The 25,835-nt window shown below is 27.3% G+C and overlaps 1 protein-coding gene across 3 annotated transcripts in view; it reads right to left on the reverse strand.

The window, feature by feature from the left end:
• Positions 1-25,835, reverse strand: part of LOC142319063 (agrin-like) — a 968,658-nt gene that overhangs the window by 150,071 nt on the left and 792,752 nt on the right. The gene's annotated exons all lie outside the window — the stretch shown is intronic.

The raw sequence follows: 25,835 nt of genomic DNA on the forward strand, positions 1-25,835 counted from the left end.
AGGATTTTAATATAAATATTTTTTTGCTTAGAATTTATTTATTTAAATATTAAAGGAATCCTTTTGTATGCACTCGTCCTTGTACATATACAACAATCATGATTCGGATTTCTATTTATCATACATAACTCATTTAAATTTTGTATAAGCTTATTTAATAATTCGTTATTTAATAATTGTTAAATTTATATCCTTGCAGAATTGAACGATAGAAAATAAAAAGTATTTAATATTTAGTATCGATAAATTGTATGGTTTCACGTCAATGTAGCAGTGAGCTATTTTGTGGTTATTATTGCATTGACTGAAATATTCGTGGTAATATCACACAAAATACTTATCACCTTAATTTATCTTAAAATTATTAACTAATTTATGTGGTCAAAACCTTCATGTAAACAATTTAAAAAAATATAACAAACAAATTATGTATATTTAGTTGGTTAGTCTCAGAAGGAGCATAATTTAATTTGTGTTAATTTGATTCACGAAAGCCTAAATTTATCTGAATCACAAAAACTCCTGATGATAACTGTTTAAAATGTGCGTTTAAATGTTTAATTAAAACAAAAAATTTGATAAAGTTTTCGTTATGTTTTCACCTTAACTTTTCATAAATAATTTTGTTCATAGCTTTTATACTTGAGATATAAAAGTAAATATGAATGAGTATTTTCAGCACTTAAAAAACAACGTGAAATATGATTAACCTCAAAATGTCAGGACGCACAAGAGATTAAAACACTTCTTTAGATTTAAGTTTTTATTAAAATTCTAAAATTTAGCCATTTTTAGTCTCTTATATATAAAACAGTTTAAAAGAGTAAAGAGATAAAATGGAATTTACGGATAAATATAAAAATATATGAACGGAGAATAAAAAAAAACTGGTAACGTGTTTGGTTAATCAACTCACATTTTTTACTACCATTTTGATGAGAGAATGATACAATTATATAGCTCTACATATGTTAATTGTTACTTAAATTTTATGATTACAATGTGATCACAATAATATGAAACGGGCGTCAATATGTATATATATATATATATATATATATATATATATATATATAGACCGCGTTTTAGATTCTTATTTCAGCATTTTCTCTCAATTTCTGACATTCTAATTGTCAGTCTTTCAAAATGTTCTTCTGACATGATTCTTTTCTTTTTTCAATTTTCCGGATTTAAGAATAATACATTTTTTTTCTAAATAAGTCAATAAGACACAAAATCTAAAAAACCAAAAAGTTAATAAGCACTAACCAAAATGACTTGAAATTTTAAAAGAGTAATTAAATTTACTATTAAACTCAAAAAAATACATGTAAAATTTAAAACTGTAGGTAAGTATCGTTTCCAACATAAATATATCAATTTATCACAACGATCGTCGGGGAAAAGAACCACAATCCTAAAAAACTAGATAATAAAAACCCTTAAAAAAAGTTTTTCTACGGCTATATTATAACGTTTGAATTACACGGCTAGAACCTATATCATAATGAGGGGCATTATGAAACAGATTTTCATTACAATGCAGGTGTTCCAACCAATCAAAAGACTACTCTTTTCAACCACTGACCAATCAGAAGCGGGTATTGTTTAATGTATCAACTGTTTTTTATTTTGATTTTAATTCGATTTAGTAGTTAGCAAGCCGAGATCAATTTTAAAAGTACACAAATAAGTAACTACATTTCTATATTACGATGACCTCCGTGGCGCGAGTGGTAGCGTCTCGGCCTTTCATCCGGAGGTTCCGGGTTCGAATACTGGTCAGGCATGACATTTTCATACACGCTACAATTCATTCATCTCATCCTCTGAAGCAATACGTTGCTTCTTTACGTTACCTCTGAACGATAGTTCTGCTGGAGGTTAAACAAAAAAATGTTTCTATATTACACTGTTTATCCTTTTGTTAATTATGTCGGATTCGGAGGAAGACATATCTTTTATACCAATTGATTTTAAAGAAAGAACAGAATATATGATTAATAACCTATAGTCACAGAAATGCGTTGTTTAATATATTGTTTTTTAATTAAATAATAAAAATATTCCATAAACAACATATTGTATCATTGATCTCTAACAATAATCTCAATATTTTCCCGACCGTAGAAAAACCGCGCTATGCAACTCTCTAGAATGATCATCAATGCACTATTTTAACCATTATTGGATATCATTATACAGAGCGGCGCACGAAATGATCCAAAATTTGTTTTGGCAATAATTGTTTAGGTTAATAATTTTTAATGGGTTTTATGTTGGCAGTGGTGACAGCAGTCGAGAGTTCCAGCGTTCAAGTCCTAGTAAAGCCAGTTATTTTTACACGGATTTGAATACTAGATCGTGGATACCGGTGTTCTTTGGTGGTTGGGTTTCAATTAACCACACATCTCAGGAATGGTCGAACTGAGAATGTACAAGACTACACTTCATTTACACTCATACATATCATCCTCTGAAGTATTATCTGAACGGTAGTTACCGGAGACTAAACAGGAAAAAGAAAAGTTCGTGAATACTAGCTTCTTTTATTTTCGAGTGCTCTGTCTGTGTGTCGTTCCAAGATGCCTGTCAAAGGAAGACTGACTGTGGAACAGCGCGTAGAGATTGTGTTGTTTTTAAAGAAACGAAAAATGTGATGCTTACACAAAGATGTTTTAGTTCCCCTTTTCCAACTCGGTGGTCGCCCTCATTTAAAACAATACGTAGACTTTATGAAAACTTTAATGTTGATGGTTCAGTATTTGAGAATAATAGCGAACAACCTGCCGATGTTCGTTCACCACACAATGTCGAAGTTGTCAGAGTAGCGTTGCTGAGGAGCCCGGGCAAATCAACAAGAAAATTAACACCACGACTTCAAATTTTTAGGCGATCTGTACAAAAAATTTTAAAAACTTATTTGCATTTGCATCCGTAAAAAAAAACAGTTTTGCCTAAATTAACGTTTGACAACAAACATTAAAGAACGGTATTTGGTGAACGGGCTGTGTACCAAGAAATATTGCTGAACAATATTTGGTTTTCAGATGAGGCATATTTTTACCTAGACGAGGTTGTTATTAAACAAAATCTGCAATTTTGGGCTTCCGAAATCTACACGTGTTTCATGAAAAGGTATACCACCGTCCAAGAATAACGGTACGGGCTACTATCTCAAGTCAAGGGGTAATAGGGCCATTCTTTTTAGGACAGTGAACAGTGAACGTTATCTAAACATGCTGGGTAATAATTTTGTTCCTCAGTTTCTTGTAAAAGAGTTTTGATTAGAAAACGAGTGGTTCGTGCAGGATGGAGCCAGATCACACACAGCTAATGTTGTTTTAGACTTTCTGCATGAAAATTTTAACGCAAATATCATTTCATACCGATCGTTTTGCGATCATTACTAATCCGATCATTACTAATCGTTTTGCGCGCGGACGGAACTGGCCCCCGAACAGTCCTGATTTGAATCCCTGTTTTTTTTTTTTGGGATTTCTAAACGAAAAAGGTTTCCTTAACATTCTCGTACAATGACGGAACTGCGAGAGCTGATCGTTGAGGCGTGCAACGAGATAAACGAGGATATGTGTCGTCGAGTTATTAACAACATAGGAGTACGTGTAGAAGAAGTTGCTAGCCGTGATGGTGGTCATATTGAACACGTAATAAATAAAACGTAGTTTCCAAGTATATAGTAAACACGTACATTACTTTTCTGTACTGCGATTCAAGTAAACAGTTTTTAACAAAACCAAATGGTGGGTCATGTCGTGCGCCATTCTGTAGGCTAGTTGCATATTGTACTATTATACAATCTCATATATCGTCAACGAAAACATTTAATTCTTTCAGATCTTTTTCTGTTACCATGAATCAGTTTGTTTAACGTTTTCGCTGCAGTAAAGATTAAAAAAAAATTTAATTAATCTATAATTTATTATTCATTCGGAAAATGTAACCTTAAAAACTTTATCTTTACTTTTTAATATTTTGTAAAATATTTTCTGTTTTCTGTAAATTTCATCATTAGTTTTTTTTTAATAATCGAATCCAATGTTTGATTTTTGAGCCTAGGATTTTTCTTAGAATTTTTCTTTATTTTTTTTGTTGATAATATTTTCTAATTATCTGGATTTAAGTAGAATTAAACATTTAGATACATTTAAACTTTCCGGTTTTATTACCTAGTTCTAGTGTCCTATTTTTATGTTTACTGATACAGATTTTTTTTTTGTAAAAGTGTTATATACATTTTACATTTTTTTGCCCGATGGTTAAATTATTTATCTAGGATGTTTAAAACGGTTTACTTTTTTAAATTTTTCCGTAATCTATATTTAAAAATTTCAGTGAATCCTTTATGTTAGAGAAAATTCATTTTTTTCGAATGATATTTACAATCCTGTTTGCTCTTCATTTTTCTTTATACGAATTTCGGCTTCTTTTCCGTTGTTTGCAAAAATTGCAATATCACCGTAAAGATCAAATATTGATGTAATCACCGTAAGATTAATATTGATTCAATTTTTTTTTCAGTACCTATTTAAAAATTTATTTCATATTCATTAATTTTTATTGCCAAAAATGTCATAGTTTTGTTTAAAACTGTGTTAAAAAGAAGTCAAGATTGCCCTTCTTCTTGTGATCGTGATCGCTTTTTAATCTCGAGAGATTTTTAGATTTCTCCCATAAATTTTACTTTTAAAAAAGTGTCTGTGAATGTTTCTTTAATTAAGTGTAGAAGTACTTAATTTTTCAAAAAGTTTAATAAAATTTCACTCTCACCAGAATCGTATGCTTTTTTGAAATACAAGAAAGTTAAGATATCTATTTGTTTTACTAATTTCATCTAATTATGACAGTAATTATAGATCAAAGGGATTAATCGATATACATTTGATGATATGATTTAATTATGCCAATTTCACTGTGATAATTCATTCAGGATGGATCGAATTTTTCTGAATCTATTCTGATTTTAGTCCTTTTTCGATAAGAAGGTATATTCTTTTTTTTCAAAAAATAACGTGATATTTTTTTGTTTTTGTTTTTTAATAACCAAATTAACTTCCGAAACATAATTTTTAATAAAATAACCCAATAACCCTTTTTTTAGATTTGTAATAAAAACACTTTTTTCCAATAATCAATATACTTATAAGAAATAAACAATAGATAAATAAATAACAATAAATAAACACAATTCTGCTTATTTACATGTCTTCACTAACATGTAAGGCTAAATTAAATTCTCAAATATTACGTAATATTTCCTTAAACAAATCGTTATCTTTATTATTTTCTCGCCACAAAAATTCACACAAATTGGGTTATTTGGTTATTTTTTATTTTCAGTAATAAATATAATAATAATAATTATTATTAAAAAAAGTTATTTGGTTACTGGTTTATTTGGTTAATATTATATAAATGTAAAAATGTACATTTTTATTTTTGAAAAAAAAGAAAAAAAAAAATATACCCGCTTACTGAAAAAAGGTCCTTGATTTTCCATTTGACTACGGATCGATAATAATTTGTAATAGATTTAAAATTAATTTTTAATTATATTTTATATGCTACGAGTGCAAGTGAAATCACTTGGTAGTTAACATTTTAAAATTTTATTTTTTTATACAACGGATGAATTAGAATAGATTTCTATTCGGTAGGCATTTTTTTCTGTTTTCCAAATACTAAATTCTTTTCATTATTATTTATAAGTTTTCGCTGTTGAGATTTTTTTTAAATCTCTGAAGTCATAAACTTATACAAATTTTTAAAAATAATAGAAAATAAATATTTTAATTATCCATACCCATTATAATAAGAATATACTGGTAATTAAAAAAAGGTATCCGTAAACATTCTTTACTTGTATAATACCTTTCTGGTAAAAACCACTTAAAAGAACTATTTACAAATAACGCTGCTTTAAACCACGAAAATAAAAAGGTTAAAAACACTGTAGAAACTATATAAACACTAAATTCACCCAACTGCAACTATTAATGAGAAATTAATTCCTGTTTTACAGACTTGTTATCTGCATACTTTTAAAACATTAGATAATAACATTTACTGATTTCAAGCGTCTAATTTTTTATTAATATAAAAACAAAATTATTTAATTATAATTTAATTATGTTACCGTAACAAGAAAAACAAGAATACCACTTACGTTTTGAAGTAAAATATGAATTTATTAAAAATATATACACCTAAGCACGCGATTTATAAAAACGTGATAGTGAATTAATTTTTGTTATCTAATTTAAATCAGCGGGATTTAAATTATGGTATTTATAATTTATATTTTGTAGTAATTAATTTTTATTAATAAAAAACTTGAATATATTAAACTTAAAAAAGGCTTTAAAATTGTCAAATAGAATTATTTTCATCAAACTGTGGTAGTAATAGTTTAAATTAATTACTAAAAAATTTTAACCGTTTTTTCAGGATTAAAAATCGTAAAACGTAGGAAAAACGAATACCCAGACAATTTTAAAAGTTCCCATGTTATGTTCATCAATTTGTATAGAACCAAGTCGAATAATTACTATAATTGTAAAATACTTATTATGAAGAAAAGAAATATAAAATAACTTATCAAATTATATTTTATATTTAATATATAAAATAATTTAAAAGAATACTTTAATTCAAATTATAGAACATATTTTTGGTGTTTTGGACCATTTATTTGGATAAATAATTCTCCTATTATTTTTCCCTAAAGTTTTTGTTGGGTTCACTTTCAGTACCAAAATATGATCAGTTAATGTCCTGCAACCAAGTAAGATAATATAGCGTAGGGTCTAAACATTACGGGGAACAAATGTAGTAAATCAATTTTGTAATAAAAACTATAATATTTAGAAATATTTGAGAATTCGTTAAGTGTCAGTAACAGTGTGTAGAAATTTATATATATATATATATATATATATATATAAATTTATATATATATAATATATATATATATCACCTGTCAAAAAACTTGTAAAAATTGTGGAATATAATGATAGATATTATTATCGATGCAAAAAGAAAGAAATAGATATCACTGAAAGAGGCCATAAAGAAAAGCTCAGAAGGACGTAGATGTTTTAAATGTTCATGCAGACGGACCTCCAAACAGTGGATAACAAGAAAATAAAGAGGCTTCAAGTATTTTCTTCGAAAATGTGGTCATTCTTTTTAATGATCCCGACCTGACTATCATCTTCAGTTTACTACACGGATTACCTCTTTGGTCACCTGGAGATCATGTATAATATAGATTTTGGCCACGGATTTATTTATACCTCCTTTTGAGCTGGTTATGTAGCGGCCAGTTTTTTATTTTAATTTTTCATAATATTTTATTTATTTTTTATATACAAAAACATACATAAAAATAGTACTTGAATCACACACTAAACGGTTGATTAAAAAAAATTGTAGTGCAGCGGTAATTTTAATTAACAGAAAAAAAATTACAGCAAAACAAAAAAGTACATGAGATAAAGTTGTATAAAATGCATTCAATCCTTGACCATAAGTGAGCGGATTAATCACGTTACGGATCATCCGCGAGTTAAATTATACTCTCTCTCTCTCTCTCTCTCTCTCTATATATATATATATATATATATAACATAAACGTTCAAAGTTCATGAGTGGAAATGAAAATGAAAATAAAAATGAAGAAAATGAGAACGATACTCTGTAACGAATAATCATTAAATGAAAATTACAATACGTCGATATTCCATTAGAAGATAATTTTTTTTGGCTTGATATCGCCACATAAGCTTGAAGATTGGATGTGGAACATCGAAATGAAATTTTGTAAGGTATGAAAAATGACATGTCTGATCGGAATTCGAACCCGGGACGTTCAGATGAAAGGCCGAGTCGCTACCACTGTTTTACGGAGATCGGCAATTATGAGAATGACCTGATTCTTAAAAAATGACTCAATTACTTATAAACGATCTAATTATGAGAATACCTGGAAGGGCAAGACGATGCTTTGCTTGCGAACATCAAATTAGTCTTGACAAGGTTGCACACGCGAATTAAGTGGGTTTTACGTTAAATTTAAAGAAAAACAAGTGGCCGATTTAAAAAATAGTAGTATATTTTACTTTTTTTCAACTGTATGCATTTATAAATTAATTTTGCATTCAAAATATTCAAATTTTTAGTTTTTACTATTTTAAAAATAGTGACTGTAAAAATATGATCTAAACTACTCTAATATAAACTGTATTTTTCTATTTGAAATGCATATATGTCTGTTATAATAAGTATCACTATTACATTGCTCCGTTACATTGGAGTTTTTTTATCGTTATATTTATATGTTCCATAATGCTCATTAAATGTTCTTTTTGTTCAATCCGTTTATCTGATATTATAACAGTACAAGTAATCCTGCAAATCCACATAACTCATATTTATCATTGTTAATCTTATTTTTTTATATATGCAGTTTGAAATTAATTTGTCAAATAAATTTATATGACTTTCATTCAATAATTATAAGACACAAATTGTTCTGGAACTAAAACAGTTCACTGAATCGTTGCGCCATTTTTTCACTTTTCAACTTAATCTCCAGTAATATTATTAATACACTTGTCTAGCTTTATTTATTCCAACTGCAAAGAGATCCTTGTTTTGATATCGGAGCCAATTTAATCACTTTTTCTTTGACGTCATCATTACTATTAAACTTCTTACAAAATTATAATAACAAAAAAAGGAAAATATTCAAAGTAAATTAAAAAAAAAAAAATTATGTACTTTCATTAAAAAAAAAAATGCGTTTATGTAATTTAATAGGCATACAAGATAAGTCATGTGGTATCAACATCAGATTTTTTCAGTTCTCTGCACATGCGAAGTCTTGGCTCCTTATGGTAATCTGTCAACTGACTCAGAATCCATTTTGCGTTTATTTTCGGTATCTGAGCTTATCGGTGATAATGTTATGAACTGTAACGACACTTACTTGTAGTTCTTCAGCTATAATCTCAACTGTAATCCGTCAGTCTTCTCGGATAAAAGAGTCTATGTGAATTTCAAGCGTTGAACTTGAGACTTCAATCAATTGTCAAGAACGGTGTTCATGAACTACTAAAGTTCGACGGTCTTTATATTTTTTTAACTGCTTCTAAAAATTTCTGTGGTTCATACAACTTTATCCATATTATACGGTCATATCTGAGTAAATTTTAATAGCGTTTTTATCTTTGGAAAGGAAAGAATAGATCACTGCAGGCTGTGCAATTAATTCGCAAACTTCAAGGAGACTCACCAAAAAAATGAGATTTTGAGATTATAAAAAAAACAAATTTAGTCAAACAGCTGATCAAAAGTCATCACAGGGTTAGCAGTTTACTGTTATGAAAAATCATAAATCTCTTACCAATTGGTTTGCCTCCATAGCCATTTGTATCTTTATTTATTGAAAGATCCTCAATATATTTATAGACTTTAAATAGGTAAATACTCAACATCTTTATATCCGACTTGCCTTGGTCTAAAGAGAGGAAAATATCTTCGTCAAATTTTTCTGACTAAATTTAGTTTAAATTTTAACTCTTCATTCAGAAAGTTTCATAAAGTATCTTGTATGCCATTAATTATCTTACGCAAACAGAGAAGAAATAGATTAAATAACAGGTGATTTAATGATTGCTTTACTTACGTGTGTTATGTTATATTAATTGTTTTCTTCATTCTCTTGCAATCCTGATAATCTTACATTCGCACGCACGCATGCACACACACACACACACACACACACACACACACACACACACACACACACACACACAGAGAGAGAGAGAGAGAGAGAGAGAGAGAGAGAGAGAGAGAGAGAGAGAGAGAGAGAGAGAGAGAGAGAGAGAGAGAGAGAGAGAGAGAGAGAGAGGGAGAGAGAGAGAGAGTGCGAAGGAGGGGGTATACAAGACCAGGGCAGACTCGAAATCAGGAAAATACAAGCAAGTAGGAATAGCAGTAATAACGGTATATTTTATTTAAAAATATCAAAATAGTTGTAAAACGGCGATATAATTCCATATAAAAGAAACCAGTAGCCTGACAAAAGATGTTCTATGAGAACTATTGTCTCATTAAATAATTCTCAAGTAAAGCAGTTATTAGTTATAAATACAGATTGGGCCATGAAAAAGTAACCCCGCCAGTATATTGAATATTGAATAGAAAATTAACACCATAACTTCGAGCATTGGGCTTTGGTATGGAAAATTAGAACAAAGGAAATGGAGGTACATTCTACGTAAGAACTACCCTCCCTTGAGTCACATGATAGTCACACCCTCCCTATCATTCCATGTTCCGACAGCCAGTTATCTGCTGATGGCTACTTTTCCGTGGGCCACCCGTATATTTATATTTATTTATACACAATCGCTTTTTTATTATAGATAATTTAAAAGAAATGTATTTTAATTAAAAAATAACAAAAAAAATAATAATCTGTAAGTTCCCTTTAGGTACTACGAAATCTTAAAATAATGAAACCAAAGTATTTTCTATTTTTCTTTTTTAAATTAATGTTATGAAAAATATTTTCGGTATAATTATAAACATTATTTCATAATAAATATTTTTTCTACTCTAGAGATGTGTGGACGTAACTACGTATTATGTTAGTCAATGCTAAATAATTGAGTATTATGAATATTTTTACGAAGAATTTCAATATTGGATAAAATGTGAAAATCATCAAAAAATGATGTTGATAAAATGTTCCAAAATTTTATCAAGATCAAATTGTTATTTCCAAATACATTTTTTTGTGAAAATGAAAAAAACATAATTTGATCAAGTTTGTATCTTCGACATATTTTTGAAGTGAAATATAGCCTAAATTTGAAAAAGGTAAACATTCCAAAACTTTTGAAACAGTTTTTAAACACTTTTGAAACACTTTACAAACAGTTTTTGGGCAGTGAATAGTTAAAAAGTTAAAAGAGCCATGAGTAATTAATAATCAAAATGGAATTCTAGGTTTAGATTTTAAATAAATTTTATAAACGGTTTTTAGTCGTTTTCTGCTCTGGATAATCACTGAGTACTACTTTTTCTTTGTAATTAATGTCGCCTACATTTGACTCAAGGCCAAGATCAAATTGAATTGTTTCATTAAAAACTGATGAACTTTCAAGAGCATATCTAAAAAGGCAAACTAATTTATTGCTCTACCTTCTTCAATTAGGGGACATCTTCAATCAAATTTTTGAAAACTACTTAAGTTAATTTATAAAAAAATAAATTTTTTGCTTTAATGCGTTGACTTCGATTAGGTTTACACTTTTGTTGACTGATCAGCTACAAATATAAACGTAATAATTATTATATACATTATTTCTGAAATCGATGCTATCCGGCAGGAAAAATTTTTTAAAAATCTAATCAATGATTTATGAGTTTATACCGAATATATTTGCAATATAATGTTTATATTTATTATATTAATACCTATAGTAATATTAGAGAATAAAACTTGTAATCTGTTTAAACTGAGAATATTTAAATTCATAAAAAAAGTACTTGTAATACATAATAAATTATATGAAACGTACTATACAAACGTAAAGAATAAATTAATCTAGAGTTATCACGTACGGTTTATATTTTGACATAGATTACTGGTATTGCAATTTCATAAAATGCAGGATTAATGAGAAATTCATTTCCAAACCGAAAAAAAAACAATTGGATTTGTTCCAAAAGAGCAGGCAGGTTAAGAAGTATGAGGAATATAATGTATTCTAAAAATGTATACATTTATAAAAGTAACTTTTATGTACTGTGTTTTTTTTATCCAATATTTATTGATTTCAGTTGTGTTTTTATGCGCAATGGTATTATGCTACAGCATTGTAAAGTATTAAAGCAATATTATTGAAAATTCAAAAATAAACAATACTATTGGTTATTCACTTAATACTCGTATCATACAAACATCATTATGCATAAATGAGTCATCTATCAAACATTAATTCTGATAATTTGCGATTTGCATGGCATTAAGATAAGTAAACGTTTTAATAAAATTTATTTTAAACCAATTTTTGTAAGATTCAGTTATATAAAATATATATTCTCATTTCATATTATATACATATTATATGTTTCATACATACATATTACATGTTCTCATTTCATTTATGGCTTTAAATATAAATATTAAGACGGTACATTTCTGATATGTATACGTAAATATATACCAAAAAGATTAGTTTTAAGCAAGCTTTCATGACTCTGAAACACTAAAAACAAAAACAAAAACACGGCACACAATAATTATATATAAAAATTACTATTTTAATAAAAACATTATATTAGATTATATATTATGTAAGAATTTAAGGTTATCAAACAGTGTAACAATTTTTTTCTTAATTCCGATTAATTTCATAAAATTATCTAGATTAAGTGGGATAGGGATGTTATTAAAGCGTTATTCAGTCTGACACTAATGTACTGAATTAACTTAATAGGGTATGAATAATTTCAATATAATTTAAATTCGGTCTTACATCTTGATACCGGTGTATTAAAATGGCAAAAGTAATTTTACTTTCTTAGTAAGTTTTTAAATAAAAAAAATAATAATTGAAAATCATTAATAATTTTCTCTCGATTTTTGTTTTGCATATGAATACATACGTACATACATATAACATTAGGTAATTAAATTTGTTAATAATATTTTGTTTTAACATAATATAATCTTAGATAAAAATGACTAATGTTCGTGTAGTAAGATAATTTTTTTTTCCTGTTTAGCCTCCGGTAACTACCGTTTAGATAATTCTTCAGAGGATGAATGAGGATGATATGTATGAGTGTAAATGAAGTGTAGTCTTGTACATTCTCAGTTAGACCATTCCTGAGATGTATGGTTAATTGAAACCCAACCACCAAAGAACACCGGTATCCACGATCTAGTATTCAAATCCATGTAAAAATAACTGGTTTTACTAGGACTTGAACGCTGTAACTCTCGACTTCCAAATCAGTTGATTTGGGAAGACGCGTTAACCACTAGACCAACCCGGTGAGTTAGTAAGATAATTAAATTTATCTAATATATTATGTTTTTTCTTAATTAGCATTATTCAAAATATTCTCGGCCTGAAAAGATACAGAGCAAATATAACCAAATGACTATGATATTTGGCAGTAATATGATTTTTTAGATGATTTCTGCAAATTTCAGAAGCATACGTTTAGTTCCTTGTTTGTGGGGGTCGAGTAAAGCGAAAGATAAGTTTGACATGTTCTGAAAAAATGGATAAAATTGAATTTCCAGCTCTTATAAAGTATTTTATTTTAAAAGCTTTATCTCCGATAGAAATACTAAAAGAGTTTGATTATACTTTATAGGATTCGTTTCCTTCGCGAACAACGGTAAAAAAGTGGTGGATAAATTAAATAAAGGTGGATGTACATCCATTCAAAATGATGAACGCTCGGGGCGCTCAAAAACCTCTAGGTCTGACGAAATTGTCATAAAAATTCACAATGCCGTATTAAATAATCGCCGATGTTTAATGAAGATCGCAAACTTACTGACATTACAAATATCTCGATAGACCATGTCTGCTGAATTTAACAAAAACCTTTTTATATGAAAAGCTTTACCGTTGATCGGTGCCGTACTTAACAGTTGACCAATTATACATTCAAGTTTTTAAGGGTTTTCAGACTTATTTAAAATAATTCCGCTAAGTTTTTCGACTTTTTATGAAGCTAAGTGAAACCATACATTTAGCATTACATGCCTTAAGCCGAACCATCATTTCATACAGGGTAGATGAAAGTGAATTAAACAAAATGAAAACCATTCCATCTGCAGAAAAATTCATGGGTACGGTTTTTTGGAGTTCTCAAGGTGTAGTGCTCATAGACTACTTGAAAAAAAAAACACAGGACTATCACCGAGAAGTATTACTCTTTACTACTGGATCGATTAAAGGATACTCTTTCACTGCGATGATGCGCTTGCAAACACGTCTCGTCTCGGATGCAAAATTCTTTAACCTACGTTTCGAACTACTTTCATAAGCATACATTTTTTAGATATAATTAGCATAAACTGTCTCATAAAAATATAATACGCGCGCACACATGCGAAAGCTCATATACATACAAATTTAAATGAAAAATTCTTGAAATTGCTTTAATTCATTTACTTTAGACATTGCACTTTTTCAAAAGTGCGTTCAAAATATTCTGCACAATAAACATACTTCGTTCGTAAAAAAAATGAATGTTCTGCGAATTTTTAGAACCTGAAATGCTGCAATTTTTCACGGATATGCCGAGTCGGCTACAATAGACGTTGAGCCTTAACGTCCCCTTCATCTCTGTATTCTGGTATGACTTTCTTCAATTCCTTTTTTTTCACACAAATAACATAACCTTTTACAACTTCACGAATAACTACCACCTTGAATACAATAATATTTTAATTCTTCTAAATTTAAACGTTTTAAAAATGCCATATAAATATTTCAACCTTTAATTCATATACTCTGGATTGATAAATTTACATAAAAGTAAATAAAAATTTATTTAATTTGTAAAATAAGTTAGACAATCATTTTTTAATTATTAAGACATACGCGTCTTAATACCGTAATCTAATGTTAATCTATTATTATTATCTTTTAAAAATCTATAATTATTAATTTCGTTTTCATTGCAATCTTTGTCCGGCATTTTCAGAGCCTTATTTTATTACAGGTTTATTGTAAAACAGTGTCTTGTTACTTGTACGTTATAAAATTATTATAATATTTTTATTCATTTATTGATTTTTCTCGGGAATATTAGTGTCTTCCGTTTCGGAATAAGTGAATTAGAAGAGCAGGATATCATTTGCATTTTGAATGGAAAGGACTGGAGTAAATTGGTTAATTATGTCCTATACTTTAGACGGGTTAAAGAATTAACTTTTAGTTAGGAAAAGTCAATATTATTATGCGTAGCCTATCTTTGATTTATGTTTTGGAAAAACTAATATTGGACATTAATAAAAATGTTGAAAAAAAAGCTGCTTTTTCTTTTTTGTATTCTTGAAGCCAACATGACAACGGGTTTGAGTTCATGTCAAAAGATGTAGTAGTGTTTATTATGTGATATGAAACATTTTACATACATTTTTGTTTTTTGACTGATTCATTTATTATTCGTCTACAAACACAAACTTATTATTATTTTGTATAACTGTAACAGTTTTATCACTTTTTACAGGATATTTTAATATAAAATATTAATATTAATTTATATAGTTTTTAAACAAAAACATTTGATTATAACGCTTTTTAATACTGCTTTATATCTGCCATTGTTGAACTTCCGGTGATTTTTTGTTCCATCGGGAATGAAAAAATAATTTTCCTGTAAACAATTTCAGTATCTTACTTCATAATTTTGTTTAAAATATTGAAAAAAATAAAGTATATAACTTTATGAAAGTAATGGAAAAAGTTTCTTCTCATTTTGGGTCTGGAATATACGCGCCAAAGCTACTTCAATTTTAATAGCCTATAAGTGAAAAATGCAAAAAAAAATTAAATAGTAAAGATTAAAATAGAACAAAAAACCCCAAAAACAAAACTTTTTTATAGACGTGGGTAAAATATTTTAAGAAATTGTTTCTAAAAATATTCATATATAGGATAAGCTGAAGAAATTTGCTTATGTAAAGTTTACTCTAAATTTAATACCTCCTTCAATAATAAGAAAGAAACGTTTTCAAAAAACATTTCTGCATTTTAGGTCCGGGTCTGCAATTAAAAAAACTTGTAGTAATTTCTTGACAGCTCTATATATGAAATATAAAATAAAAAAAAATTAATTAAAAGGAGATAGAGCAAAAAATAAGAGATAGAGCAACAAATATATTTTTTCAATTTTAAGATGTGGGAATAAATTTTAAAAAAAATTTAAATATTTATTTATGCGTTGTAGGTAACAAATTTGATTTAATAAGGTCATCTTTAAAATGCCTCTGAAGAAACTCAAAATTGTTTTTTTTTACGATATCTTTGACCATCAAAATGAATTTAAAAAAAACATAATACAATCATTGCCCCATATATAGAAATATTTGAGCCAACTTTGAAACAAATTGGTTCAGTCAATCTTGAGATATAAAGCCAAAATCAGTGTGACATAAATAAATATGTTTTTTTGGTCTAGATAAACAGTTGGACACTAAAACATGAAGATTTACAAAAACCACGATCACCCTACCTTTCCCTTATAATATATCTCTTCTAGCCATATTCGCTGGTAAAGTAAAAAGATAAAATTAACATGTAAGATACTAACTTAAGAACGAAGAGCGAAACTGTAGTAAAGCTTTGATGGTTTACAATTCTACTTTAATTCAATAATATCTCGTTTTTATTAAAAATATTTGTAATATAAAACAATTGTTTACTGTAAAAACTTTTCAGCAAAGGTAGAACTAATAATTATTATTATTTTATCAGTATAAACTAGTATAAAGTTTGTAACCAAAAGCAGTTTAAAAAGCTAGTTTAAAGCTAGTTTCAAAAGCTAGTTAAAAGCTAGTTCAAAAGCTAGTTTAAAGTTTGCAACCAAACTTTAAAAGCATTTTCTTTAAGAGTGACACAATTTACATATGACCTTCATTTTCACCCTCTGTAGGCGTCCTAAGACGTTATCCTTTGCCAACACTTTCAGTCTGATCTATAGCTATGACTTTCTGTTCACTAAGAGAAATATTTTCAAAATTTTCTAATCGAACTTCTGTGTAATGTTAACACATTTCCTCACACTTGATTTTAATTGATATTAATGGAAATAATAAATATTCCACTTTGAAGTAACATTGAATAATTTCTGTATAAGAAATAAAGAAACAAATATTTTTTAATTTTTTTTCTTTTCTTGGTTTTCTTTTTTTATGTACGGAAATTATAAATTGCTCTGTAATTTTTACGGTAGTGTGTTTTGGCGACTATCCATTCTTGAAAATGTAGGAAGTTCGTAATTTATTCGAAAGGCGTCGCATTTATACAAGAAAAGTATTTGGTTTTTAATTTCGTATAATATATGTTTATCCTTTTCATTTTAATATTATGTAAAAACTAAAAATAATACTGTTACATAATTTTTTATTAAAATTAAACAAAATTTCCATATTTTTAGATTTTACTTAAAATAGTAATTTACCATTGTGTTTGTTATAATAATTTAACAAAAAATTATTAAAGTTTTTTTTTGTATCATATAAATATATTAATCAGATAAAAACTAGATTTAAAAAAATCAAGGGATAAAACAATTCTGACAATTCTTGTACATATTTCAATGTTTAAAGAAAATCCAATAATAATTTTAATATTTTCGTTACGCTTACTGTTCAGTATTATATAACACTATTTTGAGTACGCCGTTGTCCAATTCTGGAAATAAAAATAAAAAATATTTAAGTATTATCCATTTTAAAACACGAACCCAGTGATCTAAACAACTATTATAAATATTTGAGGTGGGTATTATTTGACTTTTTTTGTAACTCATATTAGTTAATGGTGTATAAAATAACTGCATAAATTATTTATTTATTAACATTAATGTTCTAACCTCATTCAATAAATACATAGTTTTAAGAAATAGGCTACTTTCTAAAAACCTACTGATCGTTATGAAAATGTATAAATTTAGATATTTAATTTTTAATATACAGGGATGAAAATGGAATAAAATTATAAAAAAATAATATCAAAGATTGAAGGAACGTACTCTTGAAGTAACAAGTGTAAATTTAAAAAAATTGATAAGCGAATGTTTTTATCCCACCTTTTTCATTATGTAATTCTTATTTTAACACTATCTAAATAAAAAAAATGGTTTTAAAAATAATTTAAAAATCATTGGATAAACTGAATTATCCCTGAAAGTTTACCGGGGGACAGCTTCGACTCCGGTTAATGGGAGTGATTAGTTATAATAACTAATAAATAAGCCATTATGTAAAATATGAATCTATTAGAGAGAATTCAAAAAGTTACTATCACGTTAATTCTAACATTTAAGCAGAAAGAGGTACTCTTGCTAACCTAGTGAACGTTTGAATATTCAACGGAAGTACGAAACTGAGTCAATTGAATCGTAAATCTGTTTTTCAATTTTCCACAAAAAGATTAGTTGTAAAAAAATATTCGAAGTTTTGTAGGACTACACAATTCGAGCTTCTTATATAAAAGAAATGTAGTATTTTAATTTGTGTGATCGATGAGTTATCTGGAAGAAATCCCGAAATTCAGTGAATCTAGGACACTGTAAGGAGGCATTCCCTCCTTATATAACTTCATAGAAGAACAAATAACCCATATGAAGTGATGTTGTGGAGATATTCTGCAAATTAAAACTGATAAATTATAATTGAATGATAATTAGAAAGAAAAGAATTATAAGATATTTTTAGAACATATGTTAAATCTCTAATGGGCAAGGAAATTGAATTAGTAGAAGAAATGGAAAAATACAAAATTCCTATTTTGTGTTAGTCGAACCTAAAAGGCAGAAGAGATACGAAAAGAAGGTAAAGTAAATTAAAAAGACTAAACATCCTCAATTTATTAATTTATGGGATTAATTGTGAGGCTACGAAATATAAGTTATTTTTTTTTTTAATAATGAACATATTTGTATCAGGGGTAAATTTTATTTCTGATAAATACATTTACTCACGTATTTGTTACAATTTCTTCTTCTTTTTTTTATGAAAGAGCGGGTAACAACAATTATGGTTATTAGCTCGGTGGAAATTGGTAGCGTATGAAAAGATGCCATGTTTAACCGGGATTCGAATCCGAGACCTTCGTACGCAATGCCGAAACGCTACCTACTCAGCCACGGAGGTCAACGTATCGGGCTGGTGCAGTAGTTAACTCGACGTCACAAATCAGTTAACAACTGCTTTTCGAAAATCGAAGATTCTGAAGTTCAAATCCTAGTAAAAGTTAGTTGCTTTAATACGGATATAAATACTACACAGTGGATACCGTCGTATACTTTGGTAGTTGGGGTTCAATTAACCGTACGTCTCAACAATGGTTGGCCGGAGTCTGTACAAGACTATACCTCATTTACATATCGTAAATATAATCCTAATCTCATTGGACCGTGAGAGGGGGTTGCTTATTGTTCATTAGTAAAACAGATGCAGCGTACACATTATGAAAATAATTCTAAAATAAGTTTTAACAATTATTAAAAAAAAAATTGTTCTGTTGCGACGCTGCTAGCCTAAAATTAAAATCTAATTAAATGTGTGCTATATTTTAATTTGTTACAAACACTTGTTTCACCGATTTTTATTGTTGTGGTTCAGTTGTTCGGTTCTATCTCAAGAACAATTGGCCTTAGAAAGGACAAGATAAATGACTGAAATGTGACTGAGCTTTCAGCCTATTGTAAAGTAATAAAATCTCAAAAAGAAGAAACTGATTGTGTTAAAATGTAACACATTCAATACAATTTTTAAGAGCATATTCTATATAATACAATTAATAAAAACATACATTATGTTTCTACGCTTAATAATATTTTGAAAAATATACTACTTATGTATGGTGTGGCGTATATATCATTTATTATAAAGATGGTGGGTAGAGTGGAAATTCTGATTTATTATATAAAAGCATTACTCTCCTTTTTTTTTGACATTCTATTGTTACGTTTCAACATTTTAGTATAAACGACGAAAAGATACATCATTTGACAGTGAAAGATCATTTTAATGAAAGAAGGAAGCACATCTAAAAGAACCGATAAAATACAAAATTATAGCAAAATTTCATTTTTTCAAGTACCTTTTTTTAGATAGCAATAAGTAAGAAAAATTAAGATATATTATAATAAATATTACATTACTTAACACTCACTCAAGCTTTCTCTTTTAAAAAATTAATTTAAAATAATAAAAAAAAAGATTAATAAAAATTTTATTTGCATCGGTTTAGATCTATATGCCAAATAGAAAATGTGAACAATATTATCTTGCGATAATCAACGCAATAAACGAAATGCAGAAATGGAAGTTTTTACATAATCTTTGTCATCTGTAAGAGTAAACGTTAAAAGAGTATTAAAAGTTTATTTTTACTTCCGAACAAGGAATTATTGTAATCGAGAAAAATTTCGGTTTTCAGATTTCAACGGAAATATCCATTTTGATCATTCCTGAATCCATTTTGACTAGTTTCGGCGTGACTTCTGTACTTATGTATCTCGCATAATTAAAAAACGATTAGCCATAGAATGTTGACATTTTTAATTTAGGATTGTTGTAACATCTAGTTGTGCACCTCTCCTTTTGATTACAATCGACTGGACCAAAAAAGTATCCAAAAAAGCGCAAAATCCAAAACATTTGATTTTGGAATTTTTCTTAACTGTAGTAATAAGTCCTCATTGAGAGCTTTTCAACGGTATATCATAAGTGGCACTTGTTTTCATTGGTTCTAGAGTTGTAGCCAAAATAATATTTTAATTAATGAAATATTTCTATCTCACAAGCGGAAGGCACATCGGCGAGAATTCGACTTTATTTTCTTTTCTTTTATTTTTCAACTTTTTTTTAAATTTAAATATATTGATTTATTAATAATTACTAACGTCTGATTGTAAAAAAAAATTACAGTAAATAATTCTACAATAACAAAAAAAAGTAATAAAAAATACAAATACATAAAAAAATATATGTAATTTAATAGGCGTACAAGGAAGTCATGTGATGTCCACATCAGATTTTTTAATAATTCAAAGTGGTAACATGGGCTAATAAAAATGCAATTTAAAAAAGTAAGCTACAGTGTTACCTTGAACTTTTATCTTGGCATTTGAATAGAGAGAGATTAAATTTTAACTCTCCCCAAGGGACAAAGTTGAAGACTATTATTACTCATACGATTTTACGTATATTTCATTGCAGAAAAAAACACCATTTATTCAAAAATAATTTTCAGAACCAACAGAAAAGTCATAAAAATTAGTTACACCTACTGTTATGTAGTAAATTCTAAGGTACCATTAAAGCAATAAAAACAGCTTACATTACAATATTTTGGCTATTAGAAAAAATTATGAATTTTTAAGAAAATAAAAATATTTTCTTATTAAATAAAAACTATTCCTACCACAATTACTTCTTATTAAAAAAAAAATCAAATCGGCAGACTAAAACAAAAAATGAAAGTTTTAGTTTAAGGAAATAATTTATATTTTATCCAGTCATATGATAATAGATGTAAACTACACCCGCTCTAATGTATTGTTTAAAGAAAAAATTCAAGTCGATAGGTTGAATACGTATAAGTAATAACTTCTACTTTTATGAGTCATTTCTTAACCTTTTTTCAAGTGTTACAAATTGTTTTAATCTGAAGAATTCCCAATCCTGAGAATAAAAACGGTTTTTAGTTGATAATTAAAATTATGAAAATTTGGAAATTAATATAAGTTTGATTTATAGCAGCGATTTTATGAAAAATGTTCATTTGGCTTTATTTACTGTGCCATATATATATAAATAGACGGTTTCTTGCGTTGGCCGTCATGGTCAGGGGTTGTTTAATCATTCAGGCTGAGGGAAGCTCACCCTTCCCGTCTAACCAGAAGGCTTCCTATCCCCGTTGACCCTCTATGTTCCATTAAACTCTGTTTGTGAGAATAATAATGATAAATAAAAAATAAAGCCTGTTAATTTATAAAAAAACTATCAGTGTATTCTAATTTCTTCAGAGCAACAGTTTGGTTATATCCAATAACTGCTTTTTAGATTTGCCATCAAAGGTTAGAAATATATAGTCAGAATTATAAACATACGACTAGATTACCACCACAATCCTTTCAAGGTCGAATTTCGAAAAATCTAGACATTTTTTTATTCACATGAAGATTATACAAACCAAAAATTAAGTTGATATCTTCAATTGTTACAGAGAAATTAAAAACATAGCCGGGTTTCAAAAATCTAATTTAACCCTGTCAACTCGCAATTTCAAAAAATTTAGAAGTTAGTTTTTAGATATTCACATGGAAATTAAACGCTACAAAATCTATTTCAAATCTTCATTTGTTACCGAGAGTTGAGTAAATTTCATTGTTTGTTCATTTTAACCCTTTAAACTCGGAATTGCAAAAAAATATTTTCTTAGTGTACACTTATACAGTAAGGAGATCGTGTATACAAATTTTCATCAATATTTACCGTCATTAGTTTTTGCCGGTGTTGGTTACGAATCAATCAAGACATGTAATTTTATATACATACACATATGCCGATCTATATATTTGCCGATCTCCGTGGCGGAGTGGTAGCGTCTCGGCCTTTCATCTGTAGATCCCGTGATCGAATCCTGGTCAAGCGTGGCACATTTCATACATTACAAAGTTTCACTTCCATATTCCACGGATAAGATTCATGCTTAAGTGGCGAAATCATCAAGCAAAAAAAATATTTATTTATATTTAAAAAAAAATCATCACCAATAAAATATTTTCATTATCCCATTTTCATCTTTCAATTGCTTAATAGAATTAAATCCTCTAGTATATAAGCTATCAAATTCTTTTTATTGGTTGAACCGTTCTTTAAATAAAAAGCCAAAAACTATACAAAAATATGTTGCTATTTTTTTACAGTTTTGGCTTTTTTTTTCAAATGGGGTTTTTTTTCTCGAACTGTAGCAATCAACAGAAGATAACAGAGAACTCACTTCGTCTGTGAAAGTAAACACATAAATTCTTTTTATATAATTTAAATAATAAATTTATTTAGGTAATTTCAATTTAATTTATGAAAATCAAAATGAACAAAGTGGAAAAGTAATGTAAACTTATTTTATTTTAAGTACCGATTGTTTAATATATAAGATATCATTCAAGTACAGGATTTCACAGTAAAATGAAAAAAGGAAAGAAAACTTGCGTCGGTTATTTTTTTTCTCTTTATTTTATAAGAATTTAAAGGACACATGAGGCATTGATATATAATGTTATTTTATATTTTAATTTAAAAAAAAAGAGATAATTCCTTTGGTATGCTACAAACAAATACGAACAAATCTTTTATCGAATATGTAAACTGAGTTTTTAGAACTTTGGATTTTTACTGGCGTTCTTATCAATTACCTAGAAAAACACCAAACAAAACCGAGACTAAAACCGAACATTTGAGATTTTATTTTATAAAAACTTGTTGAATATTTTTTAACAGATGTTGAATTTTTTTGGATGTTTGATTCCAAGGAATATTTACACTAAAAAAATATAGCAAAAAAATAAAAAAAATACTTGGTCGTCATTAATATAGAGCGACCTTGTTTCTTAATATATTAATTACAAATATTATTTTGGGATAGGCTCATATGATAAACAAACGTTTCGTCACAAGCACTCGCACTCGCACTCACACTAATTGGTTGTATACAAACCCTGGTAAAATAAAATCAATATAAGGTACTTCAAAGTCCAAAAATTCTACATGTCCATGTCAGACCACGCGAATACATATATCTTCAAAAAAAGCAAATGTATACACGCACACACAACAGTTATAAGTTTTTAAGTATTTTTAAAAACGAAATATTTTTCACTTACAAATGTTATTAAACAATGAAAAGTCTTAGATATTAATATAACTAATTCTTTTTTCACATCATAAACAATTGTATTATTAAATAAATGTATACCTATAGATATAATCTTTAGGCGAAGGATACATTTTGTCACGAAATGTTTGCGTTTTATATTCAAAGCCGAAAAAAGAAATTGGCCCATTATTTATTTACTTATCTATCTTTTTCTGGTAACTATAGACCATGCCTTATACTAATTGTTTTTCTTATAAGAAATAAGTTTTCGTAGCATGTTAAATAAATACTGAGTCTGACCTCGATTCGAACCCGAAATCTTCCAGATGAAAGGCAACGATGCTATTGCTTGCCGTAGATAATTAATTATTTTTTTGTGAATGTCAACTGATCTTAATAAAATTATCAAGATAAAACATATAGTAACCATAATGAGATTTGGAACTATGTTTTAAATTAAAGTATTAGTAGAGAATTACTAAAATTGCATTTTACTTTAAAAAAAAAAATCTGATGTGGACACCACATGACTTCCTTGTACACCTAATAAATTATATATACACATTTTTTAAAAGTATATAAAATTTTATTTCACTAATAACTACTGAATGTTTTATACATTTTTTTTTGTTATTATTGAATTACTATTTATTATAATTGTTTTTTTTTGTTTTTTTTTACGGTCAAAGGTTAAATAATTATTAATAAATCAATATATTTAAATCTAAAAAAAAGTCGGAAATGAACTCGGATTCGAACCGATGTGCCTTCCCTTTGTAAGATCCAAATATTTCATTAATTAAAATTTTATTTTAATTAATTGAATTTTATTTTTTTTAATTGAAAACACTGTAATCAAACGGAAGCAGGTCTTTACGATTTACATATAATAAAACATTAAGTAAAAGAATGGAAAGACAAAAATAAAAGTACATTATATATGAGGTAATTTTGGTAAAAAAAATCTCTGAAATTTTATTGAATGCTTTTATGTAATTGATAAAAATTAATAGTAAATAAATCAAATTCAAAGTAATCAGAGTATAAAATTATTTCAATTCTTGTGATTTCTTTATAAATTATAATAATGATGATTTAGTAAATGAATTTTCCCCATTTTGTGAAATAACACCTTGACCTACATTTGAGTAACGTAATTTAAAAAATACATTTCACTGAATGCTGTAAAACTAAATTTAAATGTAATATTTTTGTTTTTAATAATATAAACATTTATAATTTAAACATTTAAAATAATAAAACCTAAAAAATCACTATTTATTCTGTTCAATATTTTTTAAGAGATCATTAGGTATTCAGCGTAATATTTAAAGGTTGAAACTCCTTAAAAAAATATATTTGTTTTAACTTTAAAAAATTTTAGGAAATAATTAATTAATAGAAAATTATGATAAGACAATCATTAAACATTAAACTAATAATTAAAAACCTAATTCAACTTCTATAAAAGCCTTTTAAGTGTTTCATCGGCTCACTAATATTTATGCTCAGTAAGATAAATGGTATCTAATAAGCAGATATTGATATTGATTCCCCTAAAAATTTTACTTTTATTTCATCTTTTATTAAATTAAAAAAGTGATTATCTGCTTATAATTATTTAATAAAATAAATCATAAAAAAACATGAATTTGTTCAATACGCCGTGTGAATGAACAAGAAAAAAATTCTTTAATATTAAAGTTTAACTAAGTTTAATTTTTTAATAAACAACACCTGATTAATATTGATTTAAGATTCCATTTGCTGGTATTGCTAGTATTACTAAATTATACCATATTTTTTTAATGTTTTAATGGATTAATAATTGAAAATTATATCTACATTGTTAACAGTTATAAAAAATAAAATGCACAATTTTTAACATTTTACTTTTATAAACGTAAATTTCACAAAACATAATTATATAATTGATATAATAAATTAAAAATTATATAGGTACAATATTTGTTTGAATTAATAATAATTTAGTTTAATTATTCAAATAAATTTAAAGATAATTTGATAAGTCATTAAAAATGTTTGCACAAAAGAAATACTTATTCTAGTAAATATAATTAGCTTCTAATTACATAAAACTGCAATAAAAATATTCACTTAACCCATTATTAATGTTATGTTTAAATTAAGGTTATA

The sequence above is a fragment of the Lycorma delicatula genome, chromosome 2 (assembly GCF_047948215.1).
Source record: "Lycorma delicatula isolate Av1 chromosome 2, ASM4794821v1, whole genome shotgun sequence".
NCBI lineage: Eukaryota > Metazoa > Arthropoda > Insecta > Hemiptera > Fulgoridae > Lycorma > Lycorma delicatula.